Genomic DNA, 14,080 nt, shown 5'->3' with positions numbered 1-14,080 from the left:
GGAATGTGGATGACACAACCTTCATATAAACATTAGAGCTGTCTCAAACTCAGTGTTGACAAAAATTAATAGTCAATCTGAGAAAGAAATAGAAAATTTTATTTGTGCCAGCCTGAGGATTATAATCCCTGAGACAGTCTCAGGAAGCTCTTGGAACTGTTCACCCCCTTTAGAAGTCAAAGCACAGTTATATACATTTTTGAGACAAAGAGTTAAACACCAAATGACATACTGACAGTTTATGTAATCCAGATCTGCATGTACAAAGGGAGTAGTGGGTCATCCTGACTGTTTTCAAGATTAAGGAGGAATGTTATCTCCTAAAGAGGTCTGGTTAATGCAGATGCACATACACCCTAAAGGGGAGGGAGGAAGTCCAAAAAGGCAGAGGAAAATTTTTCTTGTCTTAGCATAAAATATGAATTTTATTTCATCATTAGTATAAGCCAAAAGCTTGCTCTTCCATCATTCATTTTATCCCAGCTTGGAAGAGCATTTCAGGATAGCATGTAAAAGGAGAGAAAGTGGGAAACACTTTCCCTTCCTTTTCAGCTTCTTCTTGCCTTTGTTCTCCCATTTATTTGGAGGTGATGGATGGCAGGGGAAGGGGTGCAAAAAGCAAGATGGAAGGGATTGCTACATCCACAATTCAAGAATCTTGGAAAGAAATGATCAAAGGGCTCCCAGTGATTTGGAGGCATTTCTGTTTTGGGGTATAAAAGTGGGCGGATCTTTTTGAAGTTTGTACTATGTGCATTCCTTAATGATGCAAAACAAATTACATTTAAAAATAAGGACACAGAAGTTCCCACATGGTACAGCAGGTTAAGGATCTGGTGTTGCCACAGCTGGGGATCCGCAGGTGGCCTGGGAACTTCCACTTGCCTGGGGTTACAGTAAAAACAAACTAAACAAAAATAGAAAGCAGGGGGTTCCTATCGTGGCTCAGAGGTAACCAGTAACCAACTCAACTAGTACCCATGAGGATGAGGGTTCAAACCCTGGCCTTGCTCAGTGGGTTAAGGATCCCGCTTTGCCGTGAGCTCTGGTTGCCTGTGGCTGTGGCCGTGGTTGCTTGTGGCTGTGGCTGTGGCTCCTCTGGCTGTGGCTGTGGCTGCCTGTGGCTGTGGCTGTGGTGTAGGCCAGCAGCTGCAGCTCTGATCGGACCCCTAGCCTGGGAACTTCCATATGCTGCGCGGCTATGAAAAGAAAAAGAAAAAAAAAATAGGAATCTTTTCTGTTTAAGCATATGTTCTTCTCCATGATCTCTGCTTCTGTATATATTTATCTACTTCTTCATTCATTAGTTCAACAAATATTTCATAGTTCTTGAATAGTATAATTTATTATTCATATGTATTTAATTTTAGATAAATCAATATTTACAGTTTTCATCATTATGACTTCATAATATTTTTCACAGCTGAACTACCCAATATACTGTATTACTTTTCCTTTCTTTGACAGCATTTGTTCTTCCTGGAATTAGTAATTGCCTCCTGTGTCTTTGCTTACTTTTCTGAATATTTTCTCCTAATATAACCCTAGCTTTCCGACACTACCTTACAAACATTATGAGGCAAGATGTGAGTTCCATATTCCTCCTTGAAACCATTCCTCTTCTACTTCTCCTTCTTCTGCTTCACTCTAGACTGATGGTTCTCTAGGCAGCAGGAAACCTGGAACCTGCCTTTTTTCCCTCTCTCCCATCATGGTTGGACTTGGCATCTTTCTTTTTCATGGTATAATTTGCTGTTTGGTGACACATTCTTTAGGCTTCTTGCGAAGGGGGTATGGAAGATACTTTTTTTTTTTTTTTTTTTTTTTTGAGACATTAGGAGACTGAAAATGTCCCCTCACAGGTGATTGATATTTGGGTTCAGTTATTAGTATGAAAATTATTCCTTTATGGAAAAGATTTAGAAGGCACCACTTTGCCGTCTTCCAGCTTTCAGTGTTGCTGTTAAGAAGAAAAATGCCATTCCAGAGCTTCTCTCTGGAAACTTTTAGCATTTTCACTTTATCCCTAAGCTCTGATATTTTATAAAGATGTGCTTTGATGTGGGGCTTTTGCCGTATATTTATGCAGGGCATATGGTAGTCCTTTTCTAATCTGAAGATTTAGGGTCTTCAGTTCTGGAAAGTAATCTTGTGTTAGTCTTTATCTCCTTTCCTTCACATTCACCTTTTCCCTTCCTGGAAGCCTCAACAGTTTGATAGCATACTTTCTGTTATGCACCCTTTTATTTTCTTACTGATTCCCTCCTTCTTTCCATGTCCACCTCACACTTTATAGAAGCGTTCTACAAATTTGCTATAAAACTCTTTAAAAAATATTGTTTAGTCACCGTAATATTAAGAACTCTCTACTCTTTTTGTTTCACTAATGCAATACCTCCTCTTACCTTACGGAATCTTTAATTATATATATATTTTTAAAAATATTTAATTACATATATACATTTAAAAATCTAGTTTCTTGTATTGTTTCATCTCAGTTCCTTTACCCGCCTTCTGTCTGCAACTAGTCTTCTCTTTATTGTAGAAATAATTCTAGGAACATCTGGTGATTATTGGTTGCTGTTTATATTTAAAATCTAAAACTAAAGAACTGATAGTTGAAGTTCTGTGGGGGTGGAGGAAGCTTGCTGACTAGAGTTTAGGGATTGCTTGGAAACCTGGCCATTTTGTTGGGGGATCTTCAAATGTCACTGTCTGTGATTCTTTAGCCCTGGGGTCAATTTCTACTGACAAACCTTAAACCTCCTGCATAAAGTAGGAGAGGGAATGAACTTGTTCATTGAGTTCAAGGAGTCTTGAAGGAGAAAGGGGTCCGGGATTGGGGCTCAGCGCCAACATTCCCTGCAGGCTGGTTTTTCACTCCCGTGCTTCTTCCTCTTTCAACTCCTGATCAAGCCTTGCTCTTGCACCTCACATCAACATCTAGTCTTCGTGCTCAAGCCGCCTAAACGCCAAGCCCCATTATAGCCTCTTGTCTATACTAACTCGTCGGTTAGTATAGACTGACCGGTTAGTATAGAAGTGGCTTGCTCACTTCTTCCCCGCTGAGTTCTCGCCAGTTCGGTTAGTTTGCCAGGGATCTTCTTGGGAAATGAGCCCGCGCTCTTGGTCCTTGAGAAGATTGAGAGGAAAGCCTCGCGAATTCGGCCAAAGTTCCTGACCTCACTAAGAAAGAAGTTTCGGTTAATTTATAAGGATTTACACTCCCATTTCTCGGATAAACCTTTATAAAGAATTTAATAACATGGTGAAAACACAGGCTCACAATTGAATATTTTACTCTTTCAGAGCCGTTAGTTTCAGCTGTCAGGATGGCCGAGTGGTCTAAGGCGCCAGACTCAAGTGGAAAACTTCCTCCGAATAGAGGTTTCTGGTCCCCGAATGGGGGCGTGGGTTCGAATCCCACTTCTGACAGTCCGTATTTTTCCTTAGGCTCTAATCACACAGTCTCAGCCATGTTTTGGTAACGTTTTCCTTTTCAGTGCTAACGACAAACCCTCAATGAGGTCCAACTTCTATCTTTTCCTTTTTGGTTGCTGCTTATCAAGGATCACGTTTTCCTTTGTACTCTGATTTGTTCATTCAAGGCGCTGTTACTGAAAGCTCATTAACCCCGGGGAGTCCTGCGAGAAAAATTAGTCTGGTGGAAACAGAAACACATGTACACAGGCTCGGTGGTTACAGGATGGTCCTGAGCTCACGGGCCCTTGAGACTGTAGTCTCATGTCCTTTCTCACTACCCGAGCCTATCAAAAATCAAAGTGCGGAAACTGAAAGCAGCCTGACTCACTGTTACAAGATTGGGAAGTAAAACGTTAACTTAGGAAGGTTCCACCGAGATTTGAACTCGGATCGCTGGATTCAGAGTCCAGAGTGCTAACCATTACACCATGGAACCCCTGTTGGCAAAGTCCTTTTTCATTGTCCACCTGATATCTCTTTCTTTGTGTTTTTTTTTTTTTTTTCCCTCCCCCGCCTTTTTTTTTTTTTTTTTTTTTTAAACTAAGGTAGCGTTAATTGATTTCCAATATTAGTTTCAGGTCTACAATATAGTGAAAAAATTTTTATAGACTGTATTCCATTTAAAACTATTATATCTTGTGCTTTTTAGTTTTATTTTTTAAATGAGGGGATGTATAGAAAACAATTTAAAGTGATATGTGCCACTTTAACCGAAAACTGTCTCCTCAGATTGATTTTTTTTTTTTTTTAATTTACAAGGGCATTTTCTTTTGAAGGTTGGAAAATCTCTGCAATTTTCAGTCAAAGGACTATGGAAAAGCCAAACGCAAGGATGGGAGGTGGGTGAGAGTGGACTTTGTTTTCTATAAGCCTCTTCCCAGGTTTCTTTCCCTGGGGCAGGGCATGATCCTGATCCGAAAAAATGATAACCCCTGGAGGTTTTGATTTTGCCTTTATTTCCGACCCATGCAAAGGCAAATCGGATTTTAACCTTGCCTTTCAAAAGGGAGAAAAGAATAATTAACGCATTTTTTCTACAGCTTCGCTATTCATTCTAGGAGACCTGTAGACGGCCTCCAGAGCAACCTCGGAGTTTCTCTGTACTTCTTGGGCTTAACATTTTAAAATCTGTCTTCCGCCTTCGAAATACCTTAAGTACAGGACTGGTTCTCAATCCTCTTTAACACTCTAAGGTCTGGTATATAGCAGAAGCTTCATCAATGGCTTGTTGTATGAACTCTTAGATGAAAGGACGAATGAATGAATGAATGCATGAAGAACAAATGAATAAATATTCAGATAGCTCAGCGTTGGGCTTTATTTGAGGATTTCTGTTTCCTTCTCTCCATAGGCTAAATCTGGCAAGTCTAAAGGGCACGGTGTTGCTTTTTTTGTGCTTGGGGGAGGGGACTCCTTTCCAGGTCCTAACTCCCAGGTGGACATTCCAGTGTTCATATGGCCCCAGAAATAAGTGTCCTCCAGTGTGGAGGGCTAAGAGAGGACGTCATAGTGCTGGGTGTAATCATTTATTTCTCTAAATCTTAACTTTATTAGTATAACATGATTATTTACCTAGTAAGTGTTAAGAATGGTATATAACAAAGAGATCATTATAAAGGGATATATGTAGTATGACTGGAAGAAATACTCATGTATAAATGACAACTTTATTTCTTAAATGATTTTGTTTTCCATTATAGTTGATTTACAGTGTTCTGTCAATTTCTACCGTACAGCAAAATGACCCAGTTGCACATATATATACATTCTTTTTCTCACATTATCTACATTACTTTCCATCATGTGTGACTAGATATAGTTCCCTGTGCTATTCAGCAGGATCTCATCGCTTGTCCACTCCAAATGCAATAGTTTGCATTAAATGACTACTTTAGTTAGCCTAGATATTAATTACTGGCCGTTCATTCTTCCTAAGCCTCTGGTAAATCTCCCAAGGCTAAATTGCTTTGGAATCCCTGAACTATTTTCTGGTACTCATCCTTTTGTTGTATCTCCAATCAAGAAAGGTGACTATCACAAGATAGCTGGTCAATAAATATGGGTTGAAGTGACTATATCTTTTGGGAGGTGGGGAAGAAAGCATGAAATGCAAAGGCCTTTGGCTAGAGGTCACTACAAAGTTCTCTTAAGTGTCTACTGCCTTCCTCCACACATACAAACTCTCTATTCTATCTTCATGAGTGTCCTAGGTGGTCTAAGTTATCGTAATGGACCAAGACTTTCTTTCCCAGTAGAGGTGACACACTTTTTATTCCATGAGCCACAACCTTATTTCTTAAAAAAAAATGTCCAATGGTTTCAAAATTACACCAGAACCTCAAAAGCCCACCATTCACCTATAGGCTTTAAACTGCTCTCTGAGGATAGGCAGCACAGAAGGGGTACAAATAAATGTTTTTCTACATTTATATCCCAGGAAAGGAGAGTAGGTATGGAGCTGGAGAACAGGGCAAATGGCCATTATTTGCTTATTTATTTTTGTAAATTTGGAGTTCAAAAGGCTGCTCACTTTCCATTGGAATCGCTTATGATTGGTTCACAGCTATTGGAAGGTTGAATCGAACAAAGACCACTGAGGGGAAGGACTAGGGAAAGACATGACTGGGCCCCACAACCCAGAAGCAATCTGTTCCCTGGTAATCTGAGCAGGAATTGTTTGCGGTCACCTGGTAGCAGAGCTGAATCCAGAAAGAGCAAGTCATTGTGACACAGCAGTCCAGAACCAAGTTCAGCTGGAGTGTTCTGTAGAAATTGGGCTTCAGAAAATGCGACCCTATCTCACACTGAAGAACTCAAGGTGTTTGTAGCTCCCCAGCTCTGTATACCTTGCTTGCTTTGCAAATTAGAAAGATATTCTTCCATGTCTATTTATTTATTCATTAATACTTACCACAAGTATCTATTTAGTTTTCATGATGTGGAGAAGTGAGAGAAATGTGGTTCTACATCAGACCAAATTTATGATGCATTGGGAAAAGCAGACAATTACACAAACATTTCCAAAAGTTATGGTAAATGCTAAAATAAGTGACGGGTCGAGTAATAACAGATCATGGCCAGTGAATGCCAACAGGAATACCCAATTACGGCAGGTAGCAATGAGGAAAGTCTGCCAGAGGAAGGGATGGCTGAGCTGAGGCCTTTGCATGCTCCTTGTACCTTCCATTTCTCCTTTGCAGTCTGTATCAAATTGGGATTTAAAAAAAATTTCATTTATGTACTTGTGAATTCACATATTCGATTTATGAAATAAATATTCACTCATACTAACAACTCAAACAAAATGTCTAAAGCAGAATTAGTAATCTCCCCCTTGTCTGTGCTGACACTGTTGTCACAGGAAACAATTTGAAGTGTGTCCTTCTATACATTGTATTGTTGCACTTTTCTTTGATACATTTTGGTAACAATATATGTACAAAGTCATTCTTTGTTCACTTATATTCTTTACCATGGAAATTGTGTCATCTTGGGGCCAATATGCCTCTAATGCTTGTCTTCTCTAGTAGGCACCAGGGCAGGGCAGGGACGCTCTCCCTTGTTCCTTTCCAGATCCTCGGTGCTTGATTGTAATTCCAGAAAGAGAGATCAAGGGAGGTTCCCAGCAGAGAGCAACTACCTAGCTTGAGAAGATGAGAAGCTTCGGGGGCAGAGAGAATTGCTTGGAGCAGAGACTGAGGACCCCCAACGGGAAATGCACGCAGAGTGAGAAAAAAATCTTACAGTTGGTGTGACGTTAGAGCCAGTTGTGGCAAGGGGAGACGCCTTGAGTGGAGTCACCACAGCTCAAATCAGCATATTTAGGATTCAGAATGGGAAACGAGAAGCCTGCGGTGATGCTGAAAACTGTGGCAGGGCAGGACCTGTCTCCATTTGCAAGTGGAATAGGGGAGACTGACAGCCACTCATTCGTTCATTTATTGAATAATGTAATAGGTAAGTATTGTTGTATCTGTGAGGACTAATTAAGTACCCGGCACGTAGTAGGCTCTGAATACATTTTTTAAAAACATAATGGACTGAATAAATGAAGGTCTGTTAACACGCTCCATACTTCTGGGTGGTGAAAATACGGTAAAGGAGTATATGTCATACACAGCATATGCTCATTAATTTTTTGTTAATGAAATAATCAAGTGAGGGTCTCTCTGTGGTGGACACTGGGGGGGACAGGGAGTATGGATATTATCTCTGGCCTCCGGGAAAACAGGTGGTAGTAAAGGAACCTAACAGAGCTTGGAGCCACGTTGGACGTGGTAAAGAGTACCTACTCGGCAAAACGCAGCTTGGCAGCGGTGGGATTCGAACCCACGCCCCCGAAGAGACTGGAGCCTTAATCCAGCGCCTTAGACCGCTCGGCCACGCTACCGATGGTGACCTTATGTTTTATGTCTAGGTCATCAGACCCAAACTACTCCGGTTTTAGGACTTTTCGCTCTTCCCCCTCCCCCACCATCTGAGCTGCCCCCATGGGCCAGTCTTGGAGCGTTCCCCTACGTACTCCCCGCACAGCCCGAGAACCTGCTGACCCTTATAACACTTTGCTTTCTCTTGGTTCCCAGATTCACCCTGAACAGCGACGCTGCAGGTGGCCCGGAAGAAGGCTCCTGCCCTGTCTGTCACCGACACAGGAAAAAAGAGTTCCGGAGACTTCGAGTTCCAGTGGACCCTGTGGGCTCCAGGTCCATCTGGACTCTAGGGATTAAGTCTCCGAACTTTAGGAGTGAGCAAGTCCGCGCCTTTGAGCCCCGAAGCTGCTAAGGAGAAACTGAGAAATAATCTGGAGGTCTCCCTCCCTTGCCCGCCTACATCCATCCCAGGAGAGCAAGCTCCTCCTTGGTCTTGAGCTTTCACGAGGGAGGCAAAGCGTACAGTCCTTGCTATTTAAGTCTTGTTTGCTCTTCAGAAGGTAGCCCATCTCCGCAGGCCCTGGTCATACAGAACAGAACGTCTGCCAAGTCCAGATTCGGCTGCCCTCTCCACCCTAACGACTTCTCAGGAAAATTGCAAGGGAAACGGGCTGTTAATCGGGCCCTTGTCTTGTTCTACATGGCTTTTTAATTCAAACTTTGGGTATTTTAAGACGCGAATGAAACCATGCCCCCTCCGCCTTATTTTGAAACACTGTGCTTAAGAAAAATTAAAAGAAAAAAAAAATTCTAATAAAGTTGGTAGACGTTTTATGCGAGTGGGAGGGACAGTTGCCTCCTTAGCGCAGTAGGCAGCGCGTCAGTCTCATAATCTGAAGGTCCTGAGTTCGAACCTCAGAGGGGGCAACAAGAACTTTTTCTTCTTTCATCTTTGCAGAAAATTTAAAAAGAAAAAATCGAGTCAATTGTTTGATGAAACTGAACGGGTAACTTTCTGTCTACCTTATCCGTGTAATGTTCCGATACAAAGTAGTAATTTTCAGTAAAATTAAATATTCCTAAATTCTTCAGATTTTTTTTACACCAATTGTAGATAGAGCTAGATTTTTTAAAAATGACTTTCAGATATGTTTGGCAATTGTCTTTGTCACATAAATATCAAGGTCAAAAACTTACTGTTTGAGAGAGAGGAGGGGATGGAGAGTTATCCTGGGGATGTGGAAGGTATAGTAGGATGTGCAAAACATTTTTATTAATTAATGATTATCTTTTGTCATTATCCTGGAATTATTGCTTACTACCAGATCACCAAAGACGTCCTACCTGAAAAAGAAAAAAAAGTTCGTGTCCCCTCCTCCCCGTGGCACCAAGCCGCCCCCCCCCCCGCCCCGCGCGCCCCCACTTCCGGCTCCGGCCCTTCGCTTTGATTTGGACCTCTTTTCCTGCTTCAGTGCATTTGACTGGATCTACAAGTCATCCAAATTTCAAGATGGGGAAAGAGCAACAAGAGAAACAGGAAATGAAGAAATAGGAAGTGGTATTTTGAGAGTTAGGATAAGCATTTGACTCAAATAAAAATAAGCAAGATTGATATTTAACATCCAGCTCTTAACATCTCAGCTTGTTGAATGGGAGGCAATGAAGGGATATTTATTAAGCACCTACTGTGTGCCAAGCCATGCTTAAAGTTATGTCCCTCACTATTAATCTATTCTCTCTCAGCTTCAAATTCAACCTCGAATACTCTCTTTTGCGATGATGGGGCTAGCCATCTGCAAACTACCTTCCCAAACTTTAAGGGTCTATCAATAAGAGGAACCAGAAGGAGACAGGAAGGTGGGAGAAGAGAAGAGGAAATATTTTCTGAATTTTGCTATTCCACTCAGGGTCACTCCAACAATGGCCATTGATCCCAACCATCATTCTCCTTCTGTTCTTTTTCAGAGGCCCCAACCCCTTTCCCTTTTTACCCCTCAGCCCTAGAAGGTGGCACCTACTTTCCATAGTTATTATCTCTGGGTTATCACAGTGTTCCCAGTTGAAATATCTAGTGTTATTTCTTACCTGGACCTTGACTGATACGTGAGGGCTGGGGGATACTGCACTGTACACAGCAAAAAAGTGCTCCTACCTCATGGAGTTGACTAGGTTTTAGTGGGACATGACAGACATTGCAAATCTGGATTTTCAACAGCGCTCTAGGAGATCTGATCTAAATGCAACAATCTGAACAAAATTTTGGACTCCCTCTGCATATATGCAGTTCTCTCATGTTGACTATTGTGAGGGAGGTCACTTCCTCCCAAGAGTCTCCTTTTTTTGTCTGATCACTTGGGGTTTGCTTACTGTGCAGAACTGGTGGCAATATCAAGAGCAGAGCAAACACGCCAGGCTTTCCAGAGAACTCTCAAGATTCAAAGTGCCCTTTCCTAGTCTGCTCTTCCCAGTAAAGAGCTTATTAGAACAATGAGCTATTGAGAGTAATGAACTACTTTGAAATCAGGAAGAGTCTGGGCCCAAGTCTTCTACTTCTTTCCAAATGTTCCTGGTTTTTCTGCACCATATAAAACTGCCGCATAGACAGTAGGTCAACTTTGCATGGCCTACTGCTGCCCAGGACCCTAATTTGTCTTTTCCCATCATCTCTTGCCCCACTTGACTCATTTCTTTACGTGAAACCAGCATAATCTTTTTGAAATAATCTCTGACCTTTTTGTTCCTCCTTGCTTAAATCCCCAGTGACTTTATACTGTCACGAGGATGAAGTCTGTATTCCTAGCCATAACTTTTGAGTCTGTCAGTCTCTGGTCTGTTCCTACCATTCTGTTGACCTTGCCATCCACTTCCATCAATACTATCTCTCTGTATCTGCACTCAAGCACCTCTGGCCTTCTTTAAGTTCTCTGAAAGTGTTCTGCTCTTTGCTCTTCCTGAAATGCTGTAGCCACATTTTTGTCTAATTTTTTACTATGGAGACTTTGCTTCTCAGTTTAAACATCATGTCCTGGGGAAAGTCTTCTCTTACCCCCTGGAAGAGGTCACTGCCCCTTATAATGCACTGTCTTGGAGATATGGGGAGGGGGCGCTTATAGTGTACATATTTTTGTCATAATTTTTTGTCTCTATGCTCCCTTTATCCTGACTTAAGTCTTTTGACATTTTCCATTGTATCTGATTGCAGTGAAGTTGTGTAGATAATCTCAAATCCAATTTGAATAGTGGCATGAATAAGTATGTAATTAAAAATATACCACAGTGACAACCATTGTGTTCAACTCAAATTTTAGGAAGAAATTTCTGTTGTGGGATTTAAGGGAGGAAAGTGGATAAGAGATTGAGTGATTACCTAAGGTGGCACAACAAAAACAAATATGATGTTCTAATTGATTTATTTTACAATAAAATTAATAATGATGATAACGCCCAACTTTCATTGCATGTCCCAAACACTATTCCAAGAGTTTACTTGTATTATCTTATTTAATTTGGAAACTCAGAACTATACTTGTTTGTTTCTCTACACATTTCAGTTACCTGTATTTTTCCTTAAGTGCATTTATCACAATGGCTATTTAAACATTTATGGTGCAATTTGTCGTTTAAAAGGCTGACTCCCCCTTCTAAAGGATAAACTCCAGGAAGGCAGAGGTAGTGGATTTCCACTGCTGTTAAACAGAAGCAAAGCTGAGCTCCTTGTTAAAAATAAACTCTTGAAACTTTGTTGAGGGTTTTTTTGTGCCAGGCATTCTTAAAGTTGGGCGGGGTGGGGGGGAGAACTAGAGCATAAATTTTGCAGACGAAGGACAAGACGGTCTCGGAGATGACGTCTCTAGTTATATACAATGTTTTAATACAATTTTTAGAAGTAATTGTTTAGATCACTCAAGTATGAGTGTTATTGTTTTCTCATGAACTGTGGAAATAGTCATAAACCATATTCAAAAGGGCAAGAATGGAGTGAGGAATTTCAAAAAAGAACATGAACAGAATCTTTTGAGACGTTGGAGTGTTGTCCATGTACTTTTCTTCATATTAGGACATACAAGAAACTATAGCTCCCAGGGGCCCGGATAGCTCAGTCGGTAGAGCATCAGACTTTTAATCTGAGGGTCCAGGGTTCAAGTCCCTGTTCGGGCGTAGCCCTTGGCTTTTATCATTTGGTTCTCCCTCCCTCTTTGTCGGGCAAGCATTATTCCACATGTTGTACGGAGAAAGATTTGTACAAGCGTTTCAGTGTCTGAAAAAAAATCAAATAGAGATAAAAAAATCTGCCCAAAGAAAAATACACTGTGATTCAATTCGAACGCTGTGTTTTCATCTCTTCCAAAGGGTGGCCAACACGCAGCTTGGCTTGGCTTTTCGGTGTTGAATGCACCAGATCATCATTGCTTGAATGCATATTCACTAATATTTTATTATTTCCATTACTCTGATTACAGATGCACAGAGCAATCTTCTAATGTTGTTTGCTTTCCACCTGGAGCTTATATTACCTAGGAATATGCTGATCTACCATTAATATGGCTATAATACCTGCACACTCTGACTGAAAGTGTCTGATGTTTGGTTATAGAGTTAGCTCTGCAAGCCTGAACAAAATCTGGGGGAATTAAAAAATAGTTTCCTACAGTAGAAATTGGCACAACATTGTAAGTCAACTATTCTTTAATAAAAAAAATAGTTTCTGATTCTACAAAGGAGAGGAACCAATTCAGACTAGTGATGGCTCCAACAAGAATCAAGTGTTCTCTAAGGAACTGCCTAAACAGCCAGACCATCCAGCTTTTTGGCCTCTCCTCAGTCCTTAACCGCAGGCGTTTCTTAAAATGTAGATTCAGGTTCCTGGAATCAGAGGCTGAGGGTACAGAAAACATTCCTTATTATATAACTTCTTCAGTCTGCACCAGAATGAACTGTTGAGAGAACTATCCTGAAGTACATACTGCCGAAGTCCAGATATTTCGCAGGAGCAACCTAAGTTCTGCCCTCTCTTTTTCTAGCAGACTGGGCAGGAGTAGCATGGCCTGGAGAATGAACTTCAGAAACTGTGTGTTCTGAGGGTATTATTTTGAAAATCCAAATTTGAGGTATTGATTGCCTGGAGTACCACAGTGATAGGGAATATAGCAAAACAAAAACATAAACAGTTATATTTACTATGCTAATTAATTCATTTACTTACTTGACAAGTGTTTATTTTTTGTCAGATACTGTGCTAGGCCACTGGAATACAAGAGTGGTTAAGGACCTTCTTACAAGGACACAAGCCACTGGATTTAAGGCCCTCCCCTATCCAATATGATCTCATCTTAATGTAACTAATTACATCTGCCAAGACTCTATTTCCAAATAAGACCCCATTGTGAAGTTCTGGATGGCTATATATTTCAGTGGAATGCTCTTAAGTGAATACAAATGGGAAACCAGTTAGGACCCGATTAGGTAGAGGGGCCAAGACAAGGAGATTGCATGTGTATATGAAGAGGAAACAATAAGACTTGCTGAGAAAATTGAATATCAGGTTTTCTTACATCTGTCCATTCATTTTTTCACCCAATATATTAGATTGCACCAATAGGATACTGTTCCAAGAAGGAATAAGTATTAGAGGAACTTGGACAAGAGGTTGTCCACCAGAAAGAGAAAAAGATAAGAGGTCATCATGCATAGATAAGTACCTATCTGCGTATTTCTTCATCTAATAGCCAGGAGGAAGAAAGCTCAGGCTTACTTACGTCTTTTGACAATTCGCCCTGGCCAGCAGTTTAGGTGACAATTTGCCCCTAAGGGCAAAACTGAACTGCCCCCTCTGAGGTTCGAACTCAGGACCTTCAGATTATGAGACTGACGCGCTGCCTACTGCGCTAAGGAGGCAGATGGTGGCTGGCTCTCACCAAGTATTTTTAACACTGGATTTTACTTTACTTAAATTCCAGTCCTGTTTAGATTCCTTTCACTTTAAAATTTGAAAATGAAATGCTCTCTTGTAACGCCTTAAAAGTAGAACAGCTTCTACAATCTGAATCAGATGAGGAAAGTCACTGTTGATCCCACTGCCGTCACTCCCTTCGTTATGAACTGGACGACTCCCACCTCTCTCAAGAGAAGGAAAATTTCCTTAACTTCCTGCCCAGAAACCTGCGCTTAACCTACGCCGGCGTCGGTTCACGTTTTCTCTAGGGAAGAGGAAAAAGGCCCGCTTCCTC

At 41.1% G+C, this 14,080-nt stretch overlaps 6 non-coding genes across 6 annotated transcripts; 3 read left to right on the top strand and 3 right to left on the bottom strand.

The window, feature by feature from the left end:
• Positions 1–3,326: 3,326 nt before the first annotated feature.
• Positions 3,327–3,435, top strand: TRNAL-CAA. The gene is made up of 2 exons: positions 3,327–3,364; positions 3,390–3,435. It is a non-coding gene; the product is annotated as a tRNA-Leu (tRNA).
• Positions 3,436–3,847: 412 nt separating this feature from the next.
• Positions 3,848–3,919, bottom strand: TRNAQ-CUG. Its single transcript has one exon. It is a non-coding gene; the product is annotated as a tRNA-Gln (tRNA).
• A 3,872-nt stretch (positions 3,920–7,791) lies between these two features.
• TRNAL-AAG lies at positions 7,792–7,873 on the bottom strand. Its single transcript has one exon. It is a non-coding gene; the product is annotated as a tRNA-Leu (tRNA).
• Positions 7,874–8,707: 834 nt separating this feature from the next.
• On the top strand, positions 8,708–8,780 carry TRNAM-CAU. Its single transcript has one exon. It is a non-coding gene; the product is annotated as a tRNA-Met (tRNA).
• Positions 8,781–11,938: 3,158 nt separating this feature from the next.
• On the top strand, positions 11,939–12,011 carry TRNAK-UUU. The gene has a single exon. It is a non-coding gene; the product is annotated as a tRNA-Lys (tRNA).
• A 1,664-nt stretch (positions 12,012–13,675) lies between these two features.
• TRNAM-CAU lies at positions 13,676–13,748 on the bottom strand. Its single transcript has one exon. It is a non-coding gene; the product is annotated as a tRNA-Met (tRNA).
• Between the last annotated feature and the right edge of the window lie 332 nt (positions 13,749–14,080).

Source organism: Sus scrofa, unplaced genomic scaffold (genome assembly GCF_000003025.6).
Source record: "Sus scrofa isolate TJ Tabasco breed Duroc unplaced genomic scaffold, Sscrofa11.1 Contig1052, whole genome shotgun sequence".
NCBI classification, from domain to species: Eukaryota; Metazoa; Chordata; class Mammalia; order Artiodactyla; family Suidae; genus Sus; species Sus scrofa.
This window is presented reverse-complemented; position numbering and strand designations above follow the sequence as displayed.